Raw genomic sequence first — 25,368 nt, 5'->3', positions numbered from 1 at the left:
ACTGACACACAGCACTGTGTCTTTGACCTCCACAGGTCCTTCATGATCCAAACTCCAGTTGGAAGTTTCATGCTGAAGCCAAAGGAGAGAACAGGAAAATATGAAACAGCTCAATCAGGACAGGCTGAATTTCACCCCACCTTCCTTTCTAACTTTGGACCATCCACATAGACACAGTTACTACAAAACAACTTAAGATCTATGACACAGTCACTGTGCTGCTTAGCACAATCAGATTCCTTGATATTAACCATTTCTTTGGTTCCACTTGTAAGGGAAGACATACATGAAGAGTCTTGAATATCAGGTGATTCATGTATTTTGGATCAGGAAGACTAAGGAAATTACCCCGAATACACAAATTCCAGAAAAGTATCTAGGAAAAGTCACATTCCTCTTCAACTGAAAAGTCTCCAAGTTGACTCTGCTCAACACATGCCTTAGTAGTGATAAGACCACATGTTTCTACATGGCACAGTGCTGAGTACTGCAAAACATACTCTCAAAGCCAACAGTGGTTGATCATCCCTGCTCATGTCGCTTCCAAAATGTTTCCTGCCATGATAACTCCCACTACCCTGCTCTGAATCCTCGTGACACCTCATTCACAACCTCTACATGTTATATAACCATGGATGCTTTCCCTCTGCAGCTTCAAGCTGCATCCATATCTCAAATTGTTTTTCAAAGCATCCTCCCCAATACAAGACAGGCAGCGAGCAGCATACGGGCCTATGGGCCATCCCTCTAAAATGTCAGTTGAGTTCATTTTATCCATGACATTGGGCTCCATCTGTCATAATTGTCTTTGAGGGCAGAAGGGATGGTGTGTGCTGTTGGATTCTTGCCTGCTGAAGGCAATTCTGTTTCTATCACTGCTGCACTTTGCTCGGTTGAATCAAAGTTCATCCTTCATTAATATCTAGGTGACTCTTCCTGTGATACCATTGGTATGGCATATATCAGCTAGAGTAGCAATGCCATACAGTGGCAGGGTTATACAGCAACTCATATCATACAATGTAAATCAGTGGCTGTTCTCACCCCAAATCAAATCCCCTTGAGGTACACAGCAAACTTCCCCATCCTTCCACATCACCCACAAAGTGCACCTAGATCTTTGCACAAAAGCAATCCCACAGAGATGTTTGCCTTTACCTGGAATAGAAATAACCAAGACTCTACTCCCTGATGTATTCTTTATGTGCACTACAGGGACTTTATCCTGTACTACAGTATGTGGAAGTTTTGACTGGGCAATTGGTAGATGCTCTGGTGTTCACTACCCAGGTGACCTTTCCTAAATGTGTATCCCAAAGTTCGAGGGTCCCACCAACCACTGCCTCCAGTGTACTCTTCAGCAGTCCATTGTATCATTCAATTTTCCCATAGACTTGTGCACTCAAGGCCATGCTTGAGTGTCTATGAGCCCTTATGTGCTTCATGAACATGCTCATTGATGGTTGGGTGGAGGAGAAAAGCCCAAATCAGCAAACTGTACTCTATTTTCTGTTGTGATTAACTCAGCCAACCTACTAAAGTGGAAGAGGCAGAAAGACAGCAACAGGAGAAAGCCTTAAAGGGAGTGAGAGGCTTCAGACTATGGAAAAAAACATTCCACTTCTGAAAACAGCTTAATACCACTCATCCATTCTCTCTCTGCACCTATGCCCCAAATACTGTATTTGTATTTAATTTTCTGGTTCACCAAGTAGAAAAATAACCCCTTCCTCAGGCTTCCAGGCTTTATTTATGCACTTGGTTAGGACTGAGCTGAGCACTCAAACCTGTCATTGAGGGTTTCAGGTGCTCCTGCTTCAGGTTTGTACTCACCATGTAGCAAAGCAGCAGCGATGGAGGCTTTGAACTCCACAGACCATGGCAGTGCCCAGAAGAAATCACCCTACTGCACCATTAAAGGTCCCACCAAGTCTGGACTCCCTGAGTCAATAAAGGAAAGGAGATACTGGAGAGGGTACAAAAAAGGGCTATGAAAATGATGAGGAGACTAGAACATTTCTCTTGCAAAGAGAGGCTGAGGAACTTGGGACTTTTTAGCCTAGAGAAGAATCTTATCAATCTTAAGGCAGATCTTCATCAATGCTGATAAATACTTGAGGGGTGGGTGTCAGGAGGATGGGGTCAGTCTATTTTTAGTGGTGCCCAGGAACAGGACAAGAGGTGATGGGCACAAACTGGAATAAAGGAAATTCCACCTAAACTTGAGGAAGAACTGTGAGGGTGGCAGAGCATTGGGACAGGCTGCCCAGAGAGGTTGTGGAGTCTCCATCTCTGCAGACATCCAAACCTGTGCAGCCTGCTTCAGGTGGTCCTGCTTTGGCAGGGGGGGTTGGACTAGATGATCTGCAGAAGTCCCTTTCAACCCCCACTATTCTGTGATTTTGTGATTCTGTGAAGTCCTGATGGCTGGAACTCACCCTTTTCAGTTGGGGTGCAAGCAAGATCAATCCAACCCAAGCAAAAGTAACAAGCCGCTTCATCAGGCTAAAGCTATATCTCATCTATCCAAAATCTGTCCCTTTTATTTTGGGTAGGGTTTCATTTGGGATGAATCAGCCTTTCAAACTGGCTCACCACACAGACGCCACCAATGCCAAAATGTTGGATAGGGGTGAAGCCCATGGATCCACCTAAAAGAAAGTGAAGCCCTGATTTTATTGGCTTCAAATGATGCAAAAGCTCATCTTTGGTCTGCAGCTCAGTGATGCATTAGCTCTGACAAGCGAGATAAGTCACGACCTCCCCACACTACTCCCCCCTCCTCCCTGGCCCCACACCACGGCTGGCTCTCCAACTCCCTTGCTAACACAGAAGCCAGCAGCTCAGGCTGTAAATCAGATCAATGAAACATTCAGTTAAAAATAACAGCCAAAAACTCCTCCATTGCAGGAGAGCCTTTAGTATCACAAATGATGAAAGCACGGTGCTAAAAAAAGCAAGCTGAGTTGAGAGCAATTTCTGAGAAAGTGGCAAAAAATCAAGTGACAAACCCAGCCAGCAGAACAAGGGCTGGGTTGCTCCAAGCATTACTGGGTCACCAGAATAACTCTGATACTGGGGAAAATGGGTATCAATACCCCTAGCTAGTGGCTACCTTGATCAAAGATATCACCTGGTTCCCATCCCGGACACTGGAGGAGGAGGACATTCAGAGGACACCACCACGTTATGTTCTGCTTGTGAGGTTGATAGATCTTGGTTATCTCCTGTCTCAGTAGGCTGAGTTATTTTTGCCTCATGGATGGGAGCCATGGGAAGATGCTGGGGTGCAGCTTCTGGGGAAGAAGCTGGGATGAGCTTCTGGGGTTAAGAAATGGCATCCTTGCGGCAAACACAAGCATTTGGCTTGTGGTGCTTACTGAAACTGTGAGAGAACAGAGAAGAGACACCCCTGAGGTTTTTTACAACTCTTTTTATGATTGGTGCTGGGAAATACAAGGGATTTGTTGTTTTTTTTCCTGGTTTGGTTGGGTTTTTTTTCCCTTTTTCATATGATCTAAGCACTTCTCAGCTACACACGTATTAGATAAATATCTGTCTGTCTCCATCCTGCAATGCAGATAGCTGTCCCCATGTCTGGACCAGACCAGTGCTTCACTCACAACAGCCAGCTCCATCTGCAACAGCCTCTGGCTCACTGCTTCACAGAATCACAAAATCACAGAATTGTAGGGGTTGGAAAGGACCAAAAGAGATCATTGGGTCCAACCCCCCTGCCAAAGCAGAGTCCCTAGGACAGGTCGCACAGGTCGGTGTCCAGACAGGTCTTGAATATCTCCAGAGAAGGAGACTCCACAACCCCCCTGGGCAGCCTGTCCCAGGGCTCTGTCACCCTCACTGTGAAAAATCTTCCCCATGGACACTGCAGCATCTCACCTCCTGTTTCCAACACCAGGATGCAATCCCACTATGGCGACTGTGGCTTCTAATGCCTTTTACTAACCTTTAATTCACTCTGTATTTATCCCTCAGAGCAGCTACTCCTTCATTTTACCTCTGGAGACACCAAGCTAAGATATTCATCAGGTTAAAAACAAAAACCAACAGCTCTAGGCAGTCATTCAGGACAGAGGAGTTGCTGTTATGTAGTTCTCTGACATAGTACAGCCATATAACACTATCCTTGCAATAAATGTACGGAGTAAGGTCACAAAGATGCCCTTCCAAACTAGATGTTTCTACATGACTTTAGATTTCATGATTATCTCCTAGCTCTGCAGACAAGGACCTGGGCAATGACAATGACAGGTTGGTGATGAGCCAGCAGTGTGCCCTGGTGGCTAAGAGAGCCAAGGGGATCCTGGGGTGCATCAAAAAGAGGTCAAGGCATTTCTTTGCATCAGTCTGCTGCAGTAGGGAGATTACAACATAGCTGCACCGTGCACATGGGATGCAGCACTACAGGCTTGGGGGAAACTGGCTGGAGAGCTGTCAGGCAGAGAAGGACCTTGGGGTGTTGGGTGACTGCAGACTGAATATGAGCCAGCAGTGTGACTAGGTGGCCAGGAAAGCCAATAGCATCCTGGCTTGTATCAAAAATAGCATGGCCAGTAGGTCTGAGGAGGTGATTGTGCCCCTGTACTGGGCATTGGTGAGGCTGCACCTCAATTGCTGGGTCCAGTTCTGGGCTCCTCACCGTAAGAAGGACATTGAGGTCCTGGAGTGAGTCCAGAGAAGGGCAACCAGGCTGGGGAAAGGGATGGAGGGCAAATCCTATGAGGAAAGGCTGAGGGAGCTGGGGATGTTTAGCCTGGAGAAGAGGAGGCTGAGGGGAGACCTTATCACTGCCTACACTGACCTGCCAGGAGGGTGCAGAGAGGTGGGCAAGGGTCTCTTCAGCCAGGGGACAGGAGATGGGACAAGTGGAAATGGCACTAAGCTGCACCTGGGCAGGGTCAGATGAGATGTCAGGAAAAAATCATTCACTGAAAGAGTTTTTAGGGCCTGGAACAGGCTGCCCAGGGAGGGGGCTGAGTCACCATCCCTGGATCTGTTTAAAAGATGCGTAGATGAGGTACTTGGGGATATGGTTTAGCATAGGACAGGAATGGTTGGACTTGATGATCTTAAAGGTCTTTTCCAACCTTGTGATTCTGTGATTCTGTTTCCCCTCCCTCACGTTCACACACACTCATTTGCTGCTTCCACCACTCTTCTTTTTGCGAAGAGATCAAAATGAAACGAGGAGGAATCGTGTCGTTGATTTTAACACCTTCCTTGCCTTCTGAAAGTGCTGCTCTCCTACATATCAGCAACCTCTCTGTCCAACTACACTGCAACGCCTGGAAGCATCAGCAGGAGCTCTCTGCACGTTAACAAGCAATGTGACTTACAGCCAAAATACTCAGCACTGTGAGAGCATCGCTGAGTTCAACCGGTCTCCTAGTTACCAACCATAACAGGAACTGCAGGAAAGGGGAGAGACATTATCCCACCAAGTAAATTCAAGACCTACTTTCATCTCCCTCAGACTGCCCCATATTACAGCTTGACAAGGCAAGGGAGGAATTTTTCCCATCAAAAACCCATCTTCTTAGTTTCTAAGCAATATTTGTTTTTAGGATGAGGGTGGTGAGACACTGGAACGGGTTTCCCAGAGGTGGCAGATGCCTCATCCCTGGAAAAAATCAAGGTCAGGCTTGATGAAGCTCTGAGCAACCTGATCTAATTGAAGGTGGCCCTGCTCACTGCGGCAGGATTGGACTAAATGACCTTTAAAGGTCCCTTCCAACCCAAACTACACTGATTCTTAGTTTTCCAGAGAGCAGCAAACCATTATACCATCATGTCAAAATGAACCCAAAGGACCTTTCCAAAGCTGTGTTGATGGACAGCAATTTTGTGGAAATATATCTCTTCCATCCCACAGCATTGGTAATGTGCTGAAGTGCTCTTCCACTTTGCCCAGACCATGCCAAGACATTGGGCTGACTTCCAATAATGCAGTTTGGAAAGGAAACTTCAGCTCCAGGCAAAGCTGCAATAGGGGACAATAGTCACCATCACCCTCAAATGCAAAAGAGCTGACAGGACAGATAATCTACTGTCCTGCTCAATTGAAACAGGAGGAAAATAACTTGAAATATTAAAAAAAACCAGATCAGCCTCAAAGCTAACACTGCCCATCCACCCCCCCCACCACCACAGACACACAAAGAACTACAGCAAATGAAAAGAAGAGCTAAAAGGGGAATAAATCGTTTAGGCAATATGCAGTGCCCATCCTCTACCCAAATTGTTTAAGTCAAAGGCTCATGGTTTAATCAGAACCACCATAAAAAGAAAAGGTAGGGTCAGAAGTACAAGATTTATCTTGAGTAAATGGAATGGGTTTCTCAGGAAGGGACTTTTCACTTAAAATAGAAATATATATGTTGCAGTTTGTCAACTGACCAGTAAGGGGAGTCGGTGCCTAGAGCTTTGAGTCAACCACCCATATGCGGTTTTGGGTTGAGAAAACTCAAATAAACAATTCTGAGGTAGTGACATTGAGATAACATTGACAACTGCCAGAAGATGCTAGGGGATGATGGACAGAGAGCACGATGTTCAGAAAACCTGTGAACATGGAGAAAGGAAAGGGATTGAGTGGTACTGTGTTAGAAAACAAAGTCATGTTTTCACCAGGAGACAGGTCTTTCTCTGCAAGACTTAATGGAGAGCATGTGATGGAGAGCATTTGGAAGGAGAAAGGCAAAGGACGAGTCAAATCAAAACAACATGGGGCTTGATATAAATAAAAAGGATTAAAATCAATTGACTTCTAGCTACAAGATTTTTCCCCCTCTACTCTACCCTGGTCAGGCCCCACCTGGAATATTGTGTCCAATTCTGGGCTCCCTGGGATAAAAAAGACAGGAATCTTCTGGAGAGAGTCCAGCAGAGGGTTACAAAGATGATTAAAGGCCTGGAGCATCTGCCCTATGCGGAAAGGCTGAGTGAATGGGGGCTGCTCAGCCTGGAGAAAAGACGACTGAAAGAGGATCTGACTAATGTTTATAAATAGCTGAAGTGTGGGGGACAGGGGGAAATGGCCAGCCTCATTTCTATGGTCTGTGGGGACTGGACAAGGGGCAATGGCTGCAAGTTGGAGCACAGGAAGTTCTGCACCAACATGCGGAAGAACTTTTTCCCAGTGCGGGTGAAGGAGCCCTGGGACAGGCTGCCCAGGGGGGTTGTGGAGTCTCCTTCTCTGGAGATATCCAAGACCCATCTGGACACCAACATGTGTGACCTGTCCTAGGGACCCTGCTTTGGCAGGAAGATTGAGTCCAATGATCTCTCAACGTCCCTTCCAACCCCTATGATTCTGTGATTCTGATGGTACCATGTTTCCCAGAAAAGACTTGGGACAAATCCTCTGGTGGCCTTGAGGAGACCTCTAGGAAGAGACCCAGATGCCTCAGATAAGACATCAGAAGACAAGGACTAATCAGGCTCCTTACCAATGAGCCACAGCACTAGAAACAAATAGGGAAAAAAAAAAAAAAAAGATTTATTAAAAAAAATAAGAAGAAAGGCTTGAAATCTGAGTGGGATTTAATAATACTATAGAGTATCTAAAGAAAAACGCCAGCAGTAGGAACTCATTAAGCGTTGTATGGGGGAGCAGCATCAAAATCACTCCTGCGTCTACATCCATGCTGGGCTCGTCAACAGAAACAGGGCTGCCACCAGCTATGGGGCCATGGGGAGGAGCACTCAAACACACTTAACGTTCCTCTTTCCTCTTAATCTCATTAACCTCGTATTTACTCTGTTGTTGGTGATTATTCAGGATGTTAATAAGCACACTTTTTGCATACTATTTACTGATTGTTACAGATCTGTTTAGCTCTGTATATGAAACAGGGCTGGAACACACCGATTCTCCCCATGCTATGGAAAAGGGAGAAGGAGAAATAAAATCCTTTTTAAGGATTTATTTTAAAAACCATGATTTCTTGAATAGGAATTAGGCACAAGATAACCAACTGACTCAGAAAGATATATAAAACCGTCCTGTTTTTCTAATTCTATAATACTTTCTAAAGTGTTCTACAAAAGAGGAACAGATACACAAACCAAAAATACCCCCAAAAAAGGCTTATTTCCTACTATTAAGCTGTCCATGAAACAACTGTTCTAGCCACAATACAAATTATCCTAACGGTATTCCAGGTGGGAAAAACAGATGTAGTTTTAAGAAAACTATTTCTGCTGATAAAAAACTCTAAAGGTTTTACAAATACTCCATTACATCTTGAAAAATGAAACCTTCACTGACCATCTGTTCCTAGCAGAGAGCGCCCATTAACACCCACTTTGACCAGAAAGCCCAAATCAAATTCAAGGACTGCAAAAGGGGACCATCCCAGAGCTTAATGAAGCATCCAAGCCAAGAAAGGTCAGCTGTCAGGTGAAAAATTTGGATGGAGATTGCCCAATATCAGTAAGTTAAAGCAAGGAAACCACTGCAAGAAGAGAAGATGCCATCCAGAGGTGGCAAACTGGTGTTTGTCTCAATGGATGTTTGTCTCACCATTGTTAGAACATCACACCGCCTCAGCAGAACATCAGTCAAACCACAAGACTACACATTTCCCGCCCTCCTATGAATCTAAATGCAGAGCAGAGTCTAACAACTTTAACCTACCCCCCCTGCACATGCACCCAGACTCATGGTCGGGAAGACTGAGGGATCTGGAGACCCCTGAAGACTTCGGGACACCCCCTAGTGATGGTATGGGGCTTGCACACCACCTCTGAGGGGGAGGTGAGGTTAAACCAAACAGTTCTTAGAATATTCTAACTGATTGTCTGAAGAAGATATTACACCCCAACAAAAGAGCAGAGACAACCAACATCAGACAGAACTTTCCCCCACCAGACTTGAGGATGAATAGGACTGATAGGATGCCACAGCTCTTTGGTGGCAACTATTGCAATGAACTTTCCTTTTTCTTCTTTTTTCCCTTCTTTCTTTTCACTCTCTCCTCCTTTCTCTTGCATCTGAGTGTATATTGAAGTGACCATTCAATAGCTTTAGTTAGTGGCATTTAGTTTGTGTCTTAATCTCACTCTGGGTACAACAATGAATCTCCCCAGCCCAGGACTTCCCAGACTGGGACAGTTCCTACACACCCATTCCAGAGGCTGGGTCTGCAAAATATAGCGCTACCTCCAACCAGTTCAAGGGAAATGGGGAAAACCAACTAAACCAAACTAAATAAACTGAATCTGGAAGGATTATCACAGAAAGAAAACAGGAAAAAGTCTCTTACCCACAATTTTATCCCCCTGTGCTGTGGAGCCACTCGTTCGGCACTAGGCAGCAACAACCCAACGGACCCAAGGCCTGTCTCAGCAGTACTGTCTCTGTTCAGGGAAAAGGAAGAAATGAAAGTCAGAAGTGAAAAGTCCATACAGGTTTCTATCTGCTCTGTTTCCCCAGGTCTGAAGCACAGGCATTCCTCTGACTGAGGTTTTAGCTGTATCTTTAGATTCATCTGTCTTTGGGAGTTTCCAAACCCTGTGGATTTGTTACAGAAAATTGGCTGTATTAGGCCAGCTTTCCTTTCGGCCTACACAGTATCTCTTGACAATATGCAAACACTCCAAGGTGTAGGGTCCTGCACTTGGGCTGGAGGAATCCCAGACATAGATACAGACTGGGAGAAGAGCTCCTGGAGAGCAGCCCTGCTGAGAAGGACCAGGGGTTCTGGTGGATGAGAAACCTAACGTGAGCCAGCAGTGTGCTGTTGCAGCTCGGAAGGGTGATGGGATCCTGGGCTCCATCATAAGAGGGGTGGCCAGCAGGGACAGGGAGGGGACTGTCCCTCTTTACTCTGCCCTTGTGAGGCCCCAGATGGAGTCCTGTGTCCAGACCTGGGCCCTCCAGTACAAGAAAGATGTAGAGCTGTTGGAGAGGGTCCAGAGGAGACCACAAAGTTGATTAGAGGGCTGGAGCACCTCCTCTATGAAGAGAGGCTGAAGGAGCTGAGCTTGTTCAGCCTGGAGAAGAGAAGGCTGCGGGGGGACCTCATTGCAGCCTTCCAGTACCTGAAGGGAGCAGAGAAACAGGAGGGGAATCAACTTTTTCAAAGGGCAGACAATGGCAGGACAAGGGGGAATGGATTAGAGCTAAAGGAGGGAAGGTTTAGATTAGATATTAGGGGAAAAAATTTTTACAGAGAGAGTGGTAAGGTGCAGAATAGGCTGCCCAGAGAGGTGATGGATGCCCAGTGCCTGGAAGTGTTCAAGGCCAGGTTGGATGGGACCCTGGGCAACCTTGTGTAGCTCCAGGCCTGGAGGTTGGTGTCCCTGCCTGTGGCAGGGGGGTTGGAACTCTCTGATCCTTGGGGTCCGTCCCAACCCAGACCATTCTATGATTGTAATAATACCACACTCACATTAAAAAAAAAACCCCTCAAAACTCCTTCCCTTTAATTCTAGGTTGCATACATTACGGGATGCCCAGTGAAATACAGCAAGTAATTTTCATTTTGTGCAATTTCTGATTTCACAAAGCTGTCATTTCCTCCTGCTTAATGATCTCGTTGGGTTTTTCCCCTACATTTCTTACAGAAAAGAAAGCCCATGCAATTAAAGCGATTGCTGAGCTAGAAGCACGCCACTGGGACAACCAAAAGGACCCAGAGCTGGAAGAGGTCTCAGCAGAGACAAGCAAAACCTTCTAAAGGACGGTGTAAGGTAAAGCTGCACAGAGGACTCACACCTTTACAACAGAAGCCAAGTTAGCAGAAGACAGAAAAATCATTACAGTATCTTTATAATTTATTTTGAACTCAAAATACATAGAAATAGGAAAAAACAGTATTTGGGGGAAATTCATTTGTACAAGAGATGCACGTGCCCATGCTTGTGCACAGAGCAATAGGCAGAGATAATGAATCTATATAGGCAGATATACAACTACCTATTTTAGAACAGTAAAGACCCAACAGCTCAGGTAACTCTGGAGACTCTAGTTAATGATGAAATAAACCTATTTTAGACACACGCACATGCTTTAACAACTAATTTTTTCCTTTCCCAAATTTAGAAACTAATGTTTCCAAAGGAATTCAACATGCTTTTAATGCAGTTTATTATGATTTAATAAATGAAAGTAGAAAATGAGAAAAAGAATGGGTTAGGCAACTCAGGTAGAGGCACTTTTACACTCTGTGAAGTTCAGAGCATAGAATATTTGGTAATTACTCCTCAAAGAAAGTGTTTTAATCAAACTGCTGAAAAATTTGGCCAGTTATTTCTCTTTAAGCAGGAAAAACATCATCACACAAGACTCAGCCTTCCAGACTTAACATCAAAGCTTTCTTAACCATCCTTGTGATGGGGTGGCAGAGAAAGCTGAATCACATGGTATGACACTGGGACTGGAGAGAGCCATAAAGGATGCTAAAGGACCTCCTGCCCTGAGTTTTCATACCCTGAGAAAAACCACACAATTACACTTTCCTCAACTTTCATCAACCATCTATTTCAACACCCTTAAAAGCCAACAGCAGAAACTCCAACGCATTAAAAACCCAGCCATTATGAAGGTCCTTTATGTTAAAGTGCAGTACTTGGTGCTAGGTACATAAGTAAGGCTTAAAATTTTAAGATGTTGCTCAACAACACCTTGTCATGCTGCATCACACAACACTTCCTCCTCGTTATTTCCTCAGCCAAAGGTCTCCCCAGAGAAAAGTCTTCCTATATAGCAATGAAGCTCCACGTCTTCACCCTGGAGACCTTCCAAACATCAAGATGTGCTGACATTTCTCAAAGAGCCAGCCTTCAGTCTTCATAATCACTGTAGAGAGACATGCAAAGCATGTGCATTGCCACCACAGAGATGCAGCACTCATTGTACAAACCCTGTTTCTTCTGTAACACACCTAAGGAGGCATCAATACTCAGTACCACCGTCTACTGGTTCTCATCTACACACTAGCAATGAAACAGAAAGTCTACATATCAACATTCCAGTCGTGAGGGGGGGTTTTCTGGGTTTTGTGGGTTTGATTTTTAAGAAAATCTACTAGAAAACTGGAAAAGCAGAGGTAAATTTAGTGCACAGCTAAATTACACACCAAGCTGCTCTAGTGCCAGGACTGCACTTTTCCCTTCTCTGATGCACACCCCATCTCAGTGTGTTGAGAGGTCCCATCAAAGCATGAGCACCAGAGGGTTCCTCCAGTCCTACCATCATGCACCCAGGAAAGTCAGTCCCTGACCACTTTCCATGTGCTACTAAGGTCTCATAATTCATAAAAAGAGCAAGACTGAAAGTCTTATAGACAGCAACACTGGCAGCTGCAGTTAACTCTTTTCATCTGATCCATTACTCTTTCCATTTGGAAAACAATCCCTAAACCCTAAACCACCTGACAGGGTGGTTATTTATTCAACTGACATAGTGCAGCTTAGGGTGACCAAAAAACAAAACAAAAAAAAACAACCAAACAAACAAAATCAGAAATCTTCTCTCAAGCAATCTCACATGGAATAAATCTGCTCCAAATGAAAACAGCATTATTTGTCCAGCACAGAGTCAAGCATCACTGAAGCCTCAGGATGTCCATAGCTCCTAAGAGCTTCTACCACTTTCACACAGCCTTGGGTCAAACATTTTCAAATTGCCTCTACAAGCAAAGATCATTTGAATTTTTCAGGAGAAGTTAAGCCATTCCATCCTCCCAGGATTTGGGTCCTGAAGAATAGAAAGCTGGTGGCCTGTTTTACAGAAGTGACAACATTATGCCCATCTCTCCGAGCCTCCAACGGTGCCAACAGCCCTAGGAAGATGAAAACCAATACCAAAATTATCAACACACACTACATCACACATGTGACTTCTTGCCGACCCTTCTTCTTCTTCTTCATATCTCATCCTCCCACCCTTCCCATCCCACATTTCTATCTGTTTTTTTCTCCAACTCTATCTTGTCAGGAGGTTTCTCCTTTGCAGAGCCCCTTCAGGCTGGACACCAGGAGGGAATGCAAGATATTTGGTTGGTACTGATAGGAACGACCCCATTGTAGAGAAGAATTAACAACATCTCTGCCTACCTGCAGGATTGGGATTTTTTTTAGTGGGTTTTTTTGGTGTTTTTTTAAGTCATCATATATTTAACTCACATGATGTCAGTAGAGGAATATCACGCTAAAGATATGGAACGTAAGGGGCGGGTTTTCCTCGTTTCTATGGTTATAAGCAATTTTAATGACCAACCTAAATAAAAAAAGCTGGAAGAGAGAGAAAGTAGGAAGGAGTGAGGTAGGCGTTTAATTCTGATTGACAAGACATAGCATAACTAGTTAAGATCTGTCAAATGCCTGCTGAGGATCACAAATCCCCAGCACATTGTATGGCAGTCAGAATTAGTCTGAATGTATGGCTTTATAAAAATGTTTCCTGCCCAGAGAGATCAGAGTTCACCATTTCAGTTTCTCCCCTCCACACAGCAGCTGATATTATAACTACCAAAGGAGACAAGGTAGGGACAGAAATAAAATTTATAAATATAGTTTTTGTTATTTATGAGATTTTTGAATGCTACTAGGATATGTCTCAACTTCTATCCCTGACCTACATATACAGATATATATATATATATATTTATTAATTTGTGTAGATATACACACAAACACATAGAAAGGGGAGCATTCCCAAGATTGTTATCCATAACAACAACTTGAAAGGTATTACCAACAGTATCACTTTGGAATCACATCTGCATCACATACAATGATGCACAAAGTAAGGAGAGGACTCGCACATTAAAGAACTTAAAAGAGTTGATTGAATTTTGTGACCAGTTCTGGGCTCCCTGGTATAAAAAAGACAGGGATCTCCTGCAGAGAGTCCAGTGGAGGGCTACAAAGATGATTAAGGGACTGGAGCATCTCCCCTATGAGGAAAGGCTGAAAGAACTGGGGCTGTTCAGCCTGGAGAAAAGAAGACTGAGAGGGGATCTTATTAATGTTTATAAATATCTGAAGCGTGGGACACATTGGGGAATGGCCAGCCTCTTCTCAGTGGTCTGTGGGGACAGGACAAGGGGCAATGGCTTCAAGTTGGAGCACAGAAAGTTCCACACCAATATGGGGAAGAACTTTTTCACAGTGAGGGTGACAGAGCCCTGGGACAGGCTGCCCAAGGGGGTGTGGAGGTGTGGAGTCTCCTTCTCTGGAGATATTCAAGATCCATCTGGATGCCTCCCTGTGTGACCTGTCCTAGGGACCCTGCTTTGGCAGGAGGGTTGGACCCTGTGATCTCTTGAGGTCCCTTCCAAACCCTAGGATTCTGTGATTCTGTGAATGAAGAAAGAGTCCAACACAGATTGGATAAGAAACATACAGAAATGCGGAGGCAACCAGGAGAGACAGAAACACCGGTATGACAGTCAGCTCTGGGGTTCCCTGAAGACATGCCATCAAACACAACAAAAAACAAGTTTGGAGAACATGAAAAGCATCCCTAAAATTGTCCATGGGTGATGTCACAGAATCACAGAATTTTAGGGGTTGGAAGGGACCTCAAGAGACCATCAAGTCCAACCCCCAACATCAAGAGAGAAGAAGAAGAACAGAGCAACAGAGACTTGGAGCATTTCAAAGTCAGCAACAAAGATCAATCACCTTGGAGGAAAGAGTCAACATCTCAACAAGACATAAGGCAGCACAAGGGCTCTGGAACCAGCAGCTTGTGTTTATTGTCAGAGAAATGCAAGGTGCAGCAAAGAACAGACACAAAGAAGGTTCAAGATGTGCCTGAACCAAGTTAGGAAGATATTTTTCTTTTACTCACTCAGCACTGTCAAGATGCAAGCAGGGCATGGCAATCTTCACTGGGCTACACACTCATTAGAGAGCTTTATAGGCTGCCACTTTTTGAGTCCCTGTGTAATTTCTTTACCTTTTAGAGAGCTTTGCTATATTATTAAATGCGTTTGACTTTTAAGGAGGAAAAGAAATAGGCAACAGAGGGCAGGGTTATGAAAGAGTGAAGTCAACAGCTCCTGAGCAACCTGCCAACAAGGATCTGCCCTTAAACCATGAAGTTTTGGCAGAGCATACTCTCAAAATTCGTAATTTCTAAGTCTTGTGGTATTGGAATGTATAATTAAAGTAAAAGGACATAAATGAACTAAGAGTTGATCAATACAAACTTGAATCAAAGCCAGGAGAATGCATTCCCACAACGTGTCAGCCACGTGGTTCCTCCACGCTACCCCTGAGCAAACCCCAAAACTCACAAGTTGCCTCAGTTACCTCCAGTTTCTAATCCTAGACCCACATATTTATCGTGATACAAACTTTTCTTTCCCCAAACAATGCCTGGGCTTTGCATTCTAAGACTAATGAAAACACCTACAAATTAGACTTCTTCAAGAACTACTGCACATGCTCCTCAAGAATTGGGATAAATGGAAGGATTCAAATCCACTTTGTGACTGATAACCTCTGTGGGGCAAGTTCAGTGAACTCAGTCTGTTAAAACTCTCAATTTGCAACTAATTAAACCAAATCTGTATGAAATTTATTCATTCAACAGCGATACTCTGAACAAGCACAGTAGTAGTCACATGCTAAGTACCTCTTACTAACACTATCTAAAAATTCATTATACAGAACTTGGCAGAATTTGGGACAGATTCCTCAATTGCAACCAAAAAATTTCAACTGGCCTTGTGAGAAGTCAACCTCGACTTCTGAAAAGCTCCTATCTGTGCAACATACTATGAGGAAAGCCAAGTTCCAGGGAACATTCTCCCACCATTCTGTCAGGCACATTGGCTTCACTTAAGTCCAGCCATGGTCCATGATAATTTGATAGGGTGGACAAGTCAAACACACAGCACAGGTTGCTTAAGTCCTTGAGAAACTACATGCAAGGGACAGCACTGCAGATGCTGTCTTCCAACCTGTTAGCTGGGGACACTGTAAAGAAAATTTGGTTAACTCTGTCCAGGAAACATCTATTGAATTAAACTCATCACTGGCACCTCATAACCACTTAATAACTGTGATTATAATCTACAGTTACGGGGATGTGCAAGAGTAAGGAAGGACTTACTAGTGTTTGAGTCATCAAGGACATCTCAAATACATCATTTAAGAATGAGACAGAGACACCACAAGTCAAATAAGGTTCAAAAGTAGGATCAATCATAAAACACAAACATTAGTCAAGAGTGGGTTAAGAAAAGAAGATTGACCTTCTTGCAGAAGGTACTGCAAGAACCCAGAAGTTAAAACTGCCATCACTCAGTGCTCAAATATCAACCATGGAAACTTGGCCAGTGGTCCCATGACATGTAATAGTTCCTCCTGATCTCCCTCAGGTCTCCTTGTCCTCACTGAAGTGCTGTAACTGCTTTACCTGCCTTGAAAACCACAGAGCTGCCCAGCCTTAGCTGTTGAATACAACTGAGCTTGGGGGTGGAAAGAAGGAGAAATGGTACCTCTGATTTGATCTGATGGACACAGGACAAGCTTGGAAATTTGCAAAGGAAGAACCAAGAAACCACTGTTTTGGTTCTCCTCATTTACTGCCTTTTCTTCCCAGCAGTAGCACCACGAACTCAGTAACCAGGAGACTAAAACAAGAGTGATTCATATTTTATCCCATTTCTTCTTGAAAGGTTTCAACCAGCCAGACCACCTATCACCAACTTTAAAAGTCAAAGCAGCACTGAGTCAGCTGACACAAGCTCATTTATTACCAGATAATGCCTCCAAACCAAGTCTGTAGCCACCAGAGCCACCTCTCTGCTGGACAATGCCCAGGAATCACTTCCAAATTAAATGCAACCCTATTTATTGCTTTTGCAAGCCTGGAAATTCAAGTTACAGAGGCGACGTTAGGTTTTTGCTTTGCCAAAGCTAATCTAATACCTTTTTTAAAGGTGTAGACATTTCACCCTGTTGGCTTCCAACACTGAATTACCAGCTCTGCTAAGCTTCAGAATAAATGAGACGAGCGTGGCCTCAGGGCGAAATCCCTTGCTGTAATCTTTATTCAAAACACACCGGGCTCCAGAGCCTTGCTTGCATTGCCAAAAACCAGGAATCGCTTTGAGGTTTGCTCTTAAGAAGGCAATTTGCATATCAACATTGTGCTGGGAAGCTTACCCAATGTCCCCACTATTATTTTAATACTCAACTGTGGGCGGCCCCCTGAGCGGCACACAGAAGTGCAGGCTAAAAATACTCTTGTCTTCCCCACCGGCTCTGCACATGACCACAGGTAACGCCGGCTCGGATGGAAAACCGGGAGCAGTGGCATCCATCCGCCTCTCAAAGAGGATGCACACGCTCCTAAGGGCTTGGAAAACATGCTAAGAAGAATCATAGACTCATAGAAAGGTCTGGGTTGGAAGGGACACCAAGGATCACAGAGTTCCAACCCCCCTGCCACAGGCAGGGACACCAACCTCCAGGCCTGGAGCTACACAAGGTTGCCCAGGGCCCCAGCCAACCTGACCTTGAACACCTCCAGGGATGGGGCAGCCACCACCTCTCTGGGCAGCCTGTTCCAGCCCCTCACCACTCTCTGTAAAAAGCCTTCCCCCTAATATCTAATCTAACCCTTCCCTCCTTCAGCTTCACTCCATCCCCCTTGTCCTGCCAGTGTCTGCCCTTTGAAAAAGTCGAATCCCCTCCTGTTTCTCTGTTCCCTTCAGGCACTGTAAGGCTGCAATGAGGTTCCCCCCACAGCCTTCTCTTCTCTAGGCTGAACAAGCCCAGATCCCTCAACCTCTCTTCATAGGGGAGGTGCCTCAGCCCTCTAATCATCTTCGTGGCCTCCTCTGGACCCTCTTGAACAGTTCTACATCTTTCTTGTATTGGGGGCCCCAGCTCTGGACACAGCACTCCATCTGGGGCCTCACGAGGGCAGAGTAGAGAGGGAAAATCCCCTCCCTGTCCCTGCTGGCCACCCCTCTTCTGATGTAAGAAGAAAAGTACCTCTGTGGAGATGGAGGAAGGATGCACACAGCAGCCAAAGGAGAAAGATCGAGGAAAAGAGATGGTTCTGCAGCCAAGGAAAGCAGGAGAGGTTTATCCGAGCGTGAGACATACTTGGGAAAACACATTAAGAGGTAATAAAAGCCAGCAAGGAATGCATCACCTGGGACATGAATTTAAAACGACACTGAACAGAGGAAGGGAAAGAAACCTCACGCACAGAATAGGAGCGATCCCCAGTGATCACGAGCACAGCCTGATTCATGCCCCAGAAGGGAGATCCAGGTCCCGCTGGCAGCACCACATTGATGAAAGCATCTGAAAAAACATGGATTGCAGGTTTTTCTGTTCCCTCCTCCTCGGCCAGAAAACCACAGTCTCAGAGGTTGTAATTATTTCTGTCAAGGTCCAGAAAAATGAAACAAAAAGCCAGAGTTATTTATGAGAAGCCATGCAGAGAGCCAGCTTTGGAGCCCAGCTACCAAATCAGCAAGCACCAGGTCACCTTCATTTGCTTTGCAGAGGAACATTGCAAAGTGGTGTGCAACCAGCCAGGCCAGATAACCAGCCTGTATCTGCTCAGGAAGGCAGGAAACAGAGCACACTGTACCACCAGAAAACATTGCATCATTCAACTACAAAAGCTTTAGCATGGGATTTGGTAATTTTGAGATGATGTCCATTAAGATGACATCCACCCATCCCTTAACTGAGCACAGCTACTTGCCTCTCTGAGCTATTGGAGAGGAGTAAGAATGGCATCAAGCCCATATGTCTTCCTTCACCAAAGCTGTTATAAAAGGAAGTAGCCAAGGGGCTCCATTTGTGTGTAGAAGATTGATGAAGACCACTAATCACCTTATCATAGAATCATAGGGGTTGGAATGGACCTCCAGAGATCATCAAGTCCAACCCCCCTGTCAAAGTAGGTTCCCTAGGACAGGTTGCACAGGTCAGAATCCAGTCAGGTCTTGAATATCTCCAGAGAAGGAGACTCCACCACCTCCCTGGGCAGCCTGTCCCAGGGCTCTGTCACCCTCACTGTGGAAAAGTTCTTCTGCATATTGGTGCAGAACTTCCTGTGCTCCAATTTGAGGCCATCGCCCCTTGTCCTGTCCCCACAGACACTGAGAAGGGGCTGGCCATTTCCCCCTGGGTCCCACACTTGAGATATTTATAAACATTAATAAGAGCCCCTTTCAGTCTTCTCTTCTTAAGGCTGAACAGCTCCAGGCCATTCAGCTTCCTCATAGAGGAGATGCTCCAGTCCCTTAATCATCTTTGTAGCCCTCCACTGGACTCTCTCCAAGAGATCCCTGTCAGATCCCTACCAGGGAGCCCAGAACTGGACACAATACTTCAGGTAGGGCCTGAGCAGAGCAGAGTAGAGGAGGAGTGGGACACAGGGGGAAATGGGCAGCCCCTTTGCAGTGGTCTGTGGGGACAGGACAAGGGGCGATCGCTTCAAGTTGGAGCACAGGAAGTTCTGCACCAATATGGGGAAGAACTTTTTCCCAGTGAGGGTGAGGGAGCCCTGGGGCAGGCTGCCCAGAGGGGTTGTGGAGTCTCCTTCTCTGGAGATATTCAAGACCTGTCTGGATGCTGACCTGTGCAACCTGTCCTAGGGAGCCTGCTTTGGCAGGGGGGTTGGACCCAATGATCTCTTGACGTCCCTTCTAACCCCTGTGATTCTGTGTGATCTGTATAATGTGCAAAGAAAAACAAAAGAAGAAAAAAAAGGACAAAGCAGAGCTTGGTTTACACAGACGAAGGAACAGCTCTTTACAATTAAACTGTAGGAATTTCCATGAAAGAAAAAAAAAAGACAGGAAATCTTTCCTGTTACCCTATGTTTGGGGCAAAGGAGAAGAAACCCATCTGTTTGAACTTCTAAAAATGATAATCAGGAAAATATCTGTAGTGAGACTGTCAATCTGCTTTTTCAAGTTTGAAGGCATGTCAGTCGCAGCATCCTTCTTGACTGTAGCGCTGCAGCACTGTTTACACCACTTGCTCAGATGCATCTCCAAGGGTCTAGTTTCAGCACTTGTCTAGGACACCATTTCCACTAGATTTTTAGGAAAACAACCCATTCCTATGAAACTTCCCCACAGTGTGTGATCAATACTTAAGAAGGCTTTAGAAACCAACACAATTCTCTAAAACAGAAGTGTCAGAAAGCTTACAACAGCAGTTCTGGGGCTTTGACACCCACAGTTTGCCACCTACTCCCATCGTTGGGAGCTTGCAGTTAATAGAAGCTGAAAGTCCTTGATGCTGAGAAATCACTGCACTGATATGTACTGGACTCAACACAACTTTAACCATCGCAATTTTAATATTTAATTGATTTTTTGGCCTTGTTTGGCATGAGTAAATGTATTCCTAGTAAAATAACTGGATTTTTCACCATTACTACAAATCTGGAGAGTTTCTACAACCTCTAAAAGATCACAGAATCACAGAATGGTAGGGGTTGGAAGGGACCTCAAGAGATCATTGGGTCCAACCACCCTGCCCAAGCAGGGTCCCTAGGACAGGTCGCATAGGTAGGTGTCCAGACGGGTTTTGAATATCTCCAGGGAAGGAGACTCCACACCCCCCTGGGCAGCCTGTCCCAGGGCTCTGTCACCCTCACTGGGAAAAAGTTCTTCCCATACTGGTGTGGAACTTCCTGAGCTCCAACTTGAGGCCATCACCCCTTGTTCTGTCTCCACAGACCATAGAAAAGAGGCTGGCCATTTCCCCCTGTGTCCCACACCTGAGATATTTATAAACATTAAGAAGATCCCCTCTTAGCCTTCTTTTCTCAAGGCTGAACAGCCCAATTCGCTCAGCCTTTCCTCATAGAGGAGATGATCCAGTCCTTTAAGATGGTGTGGAAGTGGATGATGGGCATTAGTAAGCTGGGCCCAAGTCCCTGATAACAGCTATGCTTATTCACCATAGTGTGATCCTGCCTGCACTGCTTGATCCAGAGTGGCTTCAGCAGAGAAAAGACTGAAATGTTCATTTTTTTATAAACAAAAGCAGAATAAAGAAGAAAAAACACCATAACAGCAAAAAAAAAAAACCCAAAACCCCTCATGAACTGTTATTATAAATATGTGAATTTTACACATATGACTTTTTGCAGTAAATTCTGGAAATTAACTGTTATTTAATAACATCCTAATGGTTAATTTCTCATACTTTTTCACTAAGCATTTGCTTCTGGTCACTACCAGCAGCAGAATATTTCATGGGATTGACATATGGGACCCTCCAGGAACAACAGGCACTCGGGAAAGAAAGTGGCTGGGGATGCATCAGACAGATGATAGAAGACACTGAAGCATTTGAGAAAGATAAATCCCATCTCAAGCTATTTAGCAGTATGTTTAAAGTTATATAAATTATGTGTTTTAGACGTTTGGAGGCTCTCGTTAAGAGTCTAGGAAGTTAATAGTGTCAGAGGGAATCATAAATCAGTCGTTTGTTGGGGGGGGGGGAATATAAATTAAGCTTTAGTTCTTGTTTCATTGGACAAGGAGAAAGAGCTCAAGATCTGTATCAGAAATAGTGTGGCCAGTAGGTCTAGGGAGGTGATTGTGCCCTTGTACTCTGCATTGATGAGGCTGCACCTCAAGTGCTGGTTCCAGTTCTGGGCTCCTCACCATCAGAAGGACATTGAGGTCCTGGAGCGAGTCCAGAGAAGGGCAACCAGGCTGGGGAAAGGGATGGAGGGCAAATCCTATGAGGAGCGGCTGAGGGAGCTGGGGAGGTTTAACCTGGAGAAGAGGAAGCAGAGGGGAGACCTTATCACCACCTACAACTACCTGAAGGGAGGTTGTAGACAGGTAGGCGATGCGCTCTTCAGCCAGGTGACAGGAGATGGGACAAGGGGAAATGGCCTCAAGCTGCCCCAGGGCAGAGTCAGATCAGATGTTAGGAAAAAGTTCTTCCTTGAAAGAGTTGTGGGGATGTGGAACAGGCTGCTCAGGGAGGGGGCTGAGTTACTGCCCCTGGATGTGTTTAAAAGCCAGGTAGATGAGGTACTTAGGGATATGGTTTAGCATAGGCCAGGCCAGGCCTCAATGATCTTAAAGGTCTTTTCCAACCTTGTCATTCTATGTAGCAGCAGGATGCAGCTACATGGATGATGGTAAAAAATGACGTTGATTGATCTGCACTTTAATGCCCAGCACCTACCCTACAGCCACAGGGTTTTTAATTCCATTATTTTCTATCAGCTGACAATAGAAAATGTTGTTTGCTGGAGTTAAGATCAAGTTGTGGCAATTACCATTATGAAAAAAAAAAAAAAGAAGAAAAAAAGGGTGAAGAAAGGGAAAAAAAAAAAGGAAAAAAGAAAAAAGTAGCAGTTTGTTTTCTCATTAATAAAGACTCCATGGAAAACAGAAAGGACAAAGAGGGACTTTCAGTCACGGGTGGGATGTTGAACAATGCCTGTGCAGTGTAAGCAAATAATCTGCATTATCCCCTTCCAAAATAAATAAAGAAATTGAAAAAAAATCAAGTTCACACATTGGAAAAGGGGAGTTTTGACAGAAGCAATGGACAAAATTATGCAAACTCAAAGGTTCGCTGTCTGCAGCTCCCCTTTTCAGGCAGATGAAACCGCAATAAATAGCAAACTGAAGAAAATATGTCATGTACATGTTATATTAAACAAGGTGTTACCCAGCGAGTCAGCACAGTTCCTGCAGCCTCATCGACCTTCCCCATCACCAAACAGATGCACAGCAGATTTTTTTTTTATGCCTCCCCTCTCCAAAATTAGAACTTGGAGCATAATGAACATTTCCAGGCTGGGACAAGGGATGCTGCAAAGCATTTTGCTAATAATTCAGCTCAAACATAATTGCAATTATCTACAGTTAGTTGCAGGAGTTCGCTGCTCCTTCTGATAAAAAGCCTTTTCTTTTTTTTTTTTCAGCTGCCAATATGTTTTTCCAAACAAACTATTCACATTAAAAATTCCAATAATGGTTATCTAACCAAGGAGGAAATTCAAGGGGGGAATTTTGATGAGAAGCAGAGGGGGTTTTGTAGGAACAACTCCACCTTTGCAGAGCACAAGACTGGACTTTCCCCAGTTAATTTTGCTTCAACTCGCAGACATTGTTGCTCACAAATGTGATGATGCATCAAACAAGTCTTCCCCAAACAGCCTGGAGGATATTTTTTTCTCCTGAGATAGCCTGAAATTGGGGCACATAAGCTGGACAGCAAGCGTCGTTGCATGAGGACTGTGATCACAGTCATGAGACATCACATGCTGGTAAATCACAGAATCATAGGGGTTGGAAGGGATCTCAAGAGATCATTAGGTCAACCCCCCCTGCCAAAGTAGGCTCCCTAGGCCAAGTCACACAGGTTGGCATCCGGACAGATCTTGAATATCTCCAGAGAAGGAGACTCCACAACCCCCCTGGGCAGCCTGTCCCAGGGCTCTGTCACCCTCACTGGGAAAAGTTCTTCCACATATTGGTGTGGAATTTCCTGTGCTCCAGCTTGAAGCCATTGCCCCTTGACCTGTTCCCACAGACCACTGAGAAGAGGCTGGCCATTTCCTCCTGTGTCCCACCCTTCAGATATTGATAACCATTGATCAGATCCCCTCTCAGGCTTCTTTACTCAAAGCAGAACAGCCCCAGTTCATTCACCCTTTCCTCGTAGGGGAGATGCTCCAGGCCCTTAATCACCTTCATAGCCCTCTACTGGACTAAGAGAATTTCAGGGAGAAAGAGAAAAATTAAGAAAAAAATGAGGAAAAACAGCATTCATGGTTGTAGATGCCTCCACCACACAGCTCCAGAGCAATCTGCTCAAACCAGATTTTTTTCTTAACAAAGCTCCCACAAACAGCAAGTTTGGGGGTTCCCTGATACCATATTTGAGCCTCTGGCATCTCACACAGCAAAAAAGTGGGTTAATCCAAAAATTTGAGTCACACCATCTCCAAATATTCCCCATGCAAAAAAATGAAGGAGCCACTTCCCTCCTCCACACAGGAGCATCTCAAGAAGATTCAGCACAAACGGATAAAAAACCCCACAAGCTTCAGCAACGAACATGTTCAAAGTCCCTCAAGGAGGAAGAAAATGTTTTCTTTTACATAAATAAGGATTAAGGCAACCTTCAGAGCAGAAGGGTTGGAATGAAATCCTGCAGTATGGTTGTCTCCTGCGCTCATTTTAGTCCAGGGATGGAGGAAGTGGGGGAAAAAATATGGCCAAGCTTTTCATAGAATGTGTTAGGTTGGAAGGGACCTTTAGACGTCATCTAGTCCAACCCCCTGCAGTAAGCAGGGATATCTTCACTCGATAAGATCATTCAGAGTCACATCAAGTCTGACCTTGGATATCTCCAGGGATGGGACCACCACTACCTCTCTGGGCAACCTGTTCCAGTGATCTACCATGCTCATACTGAAGAACTGTTTTCCTAATTTCCAACCTAAATATCCCCTTTTCTACTTTAAAGCCATCACCCCTCATCCTGTCACTCCATGCCCTCATGAACAATTCTTCCCCAGCTTTCTTATAGGCACCATGCAGGAACTGGAAGGCCGCTATAAGGTCTTCCTGGAGCCTTCTCCAGGCTGAACAAGCCCAACTCTCTCAGCCTGTCTTCATAGGAGAGGTGCTCCAGCCCCTAGATCATTTTTGTGACCCTCCTCTGGATGTGCTCCAACATGTCCGTGTCCTTTATGTGTTGAGGGCTCCAAAGCTGGACACAGTAAAAAAACTACCAAACCCCCCTACTATTCAAAACCACAATGATAATAAACATATGCAGCAGAGGAAGGAGGACAATAAACTCCCAAATAACCTCAAAATAAAATTAAATCACATTTTTGCAAGGTGCGGCTTTGCAACGGGGAGGGGGATAGAGGAACAAGAGCAAAACAAACACCACACAAGGAAGAGCATAAACCAATTCCTGCTTTTATTTAGGGAAGAGATTACAGAGACAGCGAAGAAATCGCGGCCTAACCCAACGCAAGGATCAACTCTGTAAAAGGAGTAAATTTACCAAAATAACCTAAGTATTGAAGCTCAGGTGGACTTCATTCAAGAAGCTGGAAAAGGTTTTTTCAGGGTTTGCTTGCAGCATCCCAACAGATGAGCAGCCAACACACCCCGATGTCAGGGAAGGCAGTAGGCCTACCAGCAGCCTGACTCTCCTCACAGAAGACACAGGCCCTGACAATACCCTCGCGTTCCCGTGAGACAGTAAAGTTACTCATGCTAAGAGGATTTGATAATCACATTCTCAAAACACAACGGCCTAGAAGACAGAGGTACAAACTGCCCTAAACCAAGAAGGAGTTGTGGGAAGGTATTTGGGAGTAAGTGAACATGCCAAGAACCAGCCATA

General features: G+C 44.9%; 1 protein-coding gene across 2 annotated transcripts in view; it reads right to left on the bottom strand.

Moving 5' to 3' along the window:
- The window catches only part of TSNARE1 (t-SNARE domain containing 1), a 533,676-nt gene that overhangs the window by 500,972 nt on the left and 7,336 nt on the right, over positions 1 to 25,368 (bottom strand). For both annotated transcript variants that reach the window (XM_084259975.1, XM_084259974.1), the window contains exon 2: positions 9,285 to 9,378. The gene's annotated coding sequence lies outside the window, so the exon portion shown is untranslated. The remainder of the gene's footprint in view (positions 1 to 9,284; positions 9,379 to 25,368) is intronic.

Source organism: Gallinula chloropus, assembly GCF_964237585.1.
Source record: "Gallinula chloropus genome assembly, chromosome: 2".
Lineage (NCBI taxonomy): Eukaryota > Metazoa > Chordata > Aves > Gruiformes > Rallidae > Gallinula > Gallinula chloropus.
The sequence above is the reverse complement of the archived record's forward strand: the minus strand, read 5'-3'. Positions and strand labels throughout refer to the sequence as shown.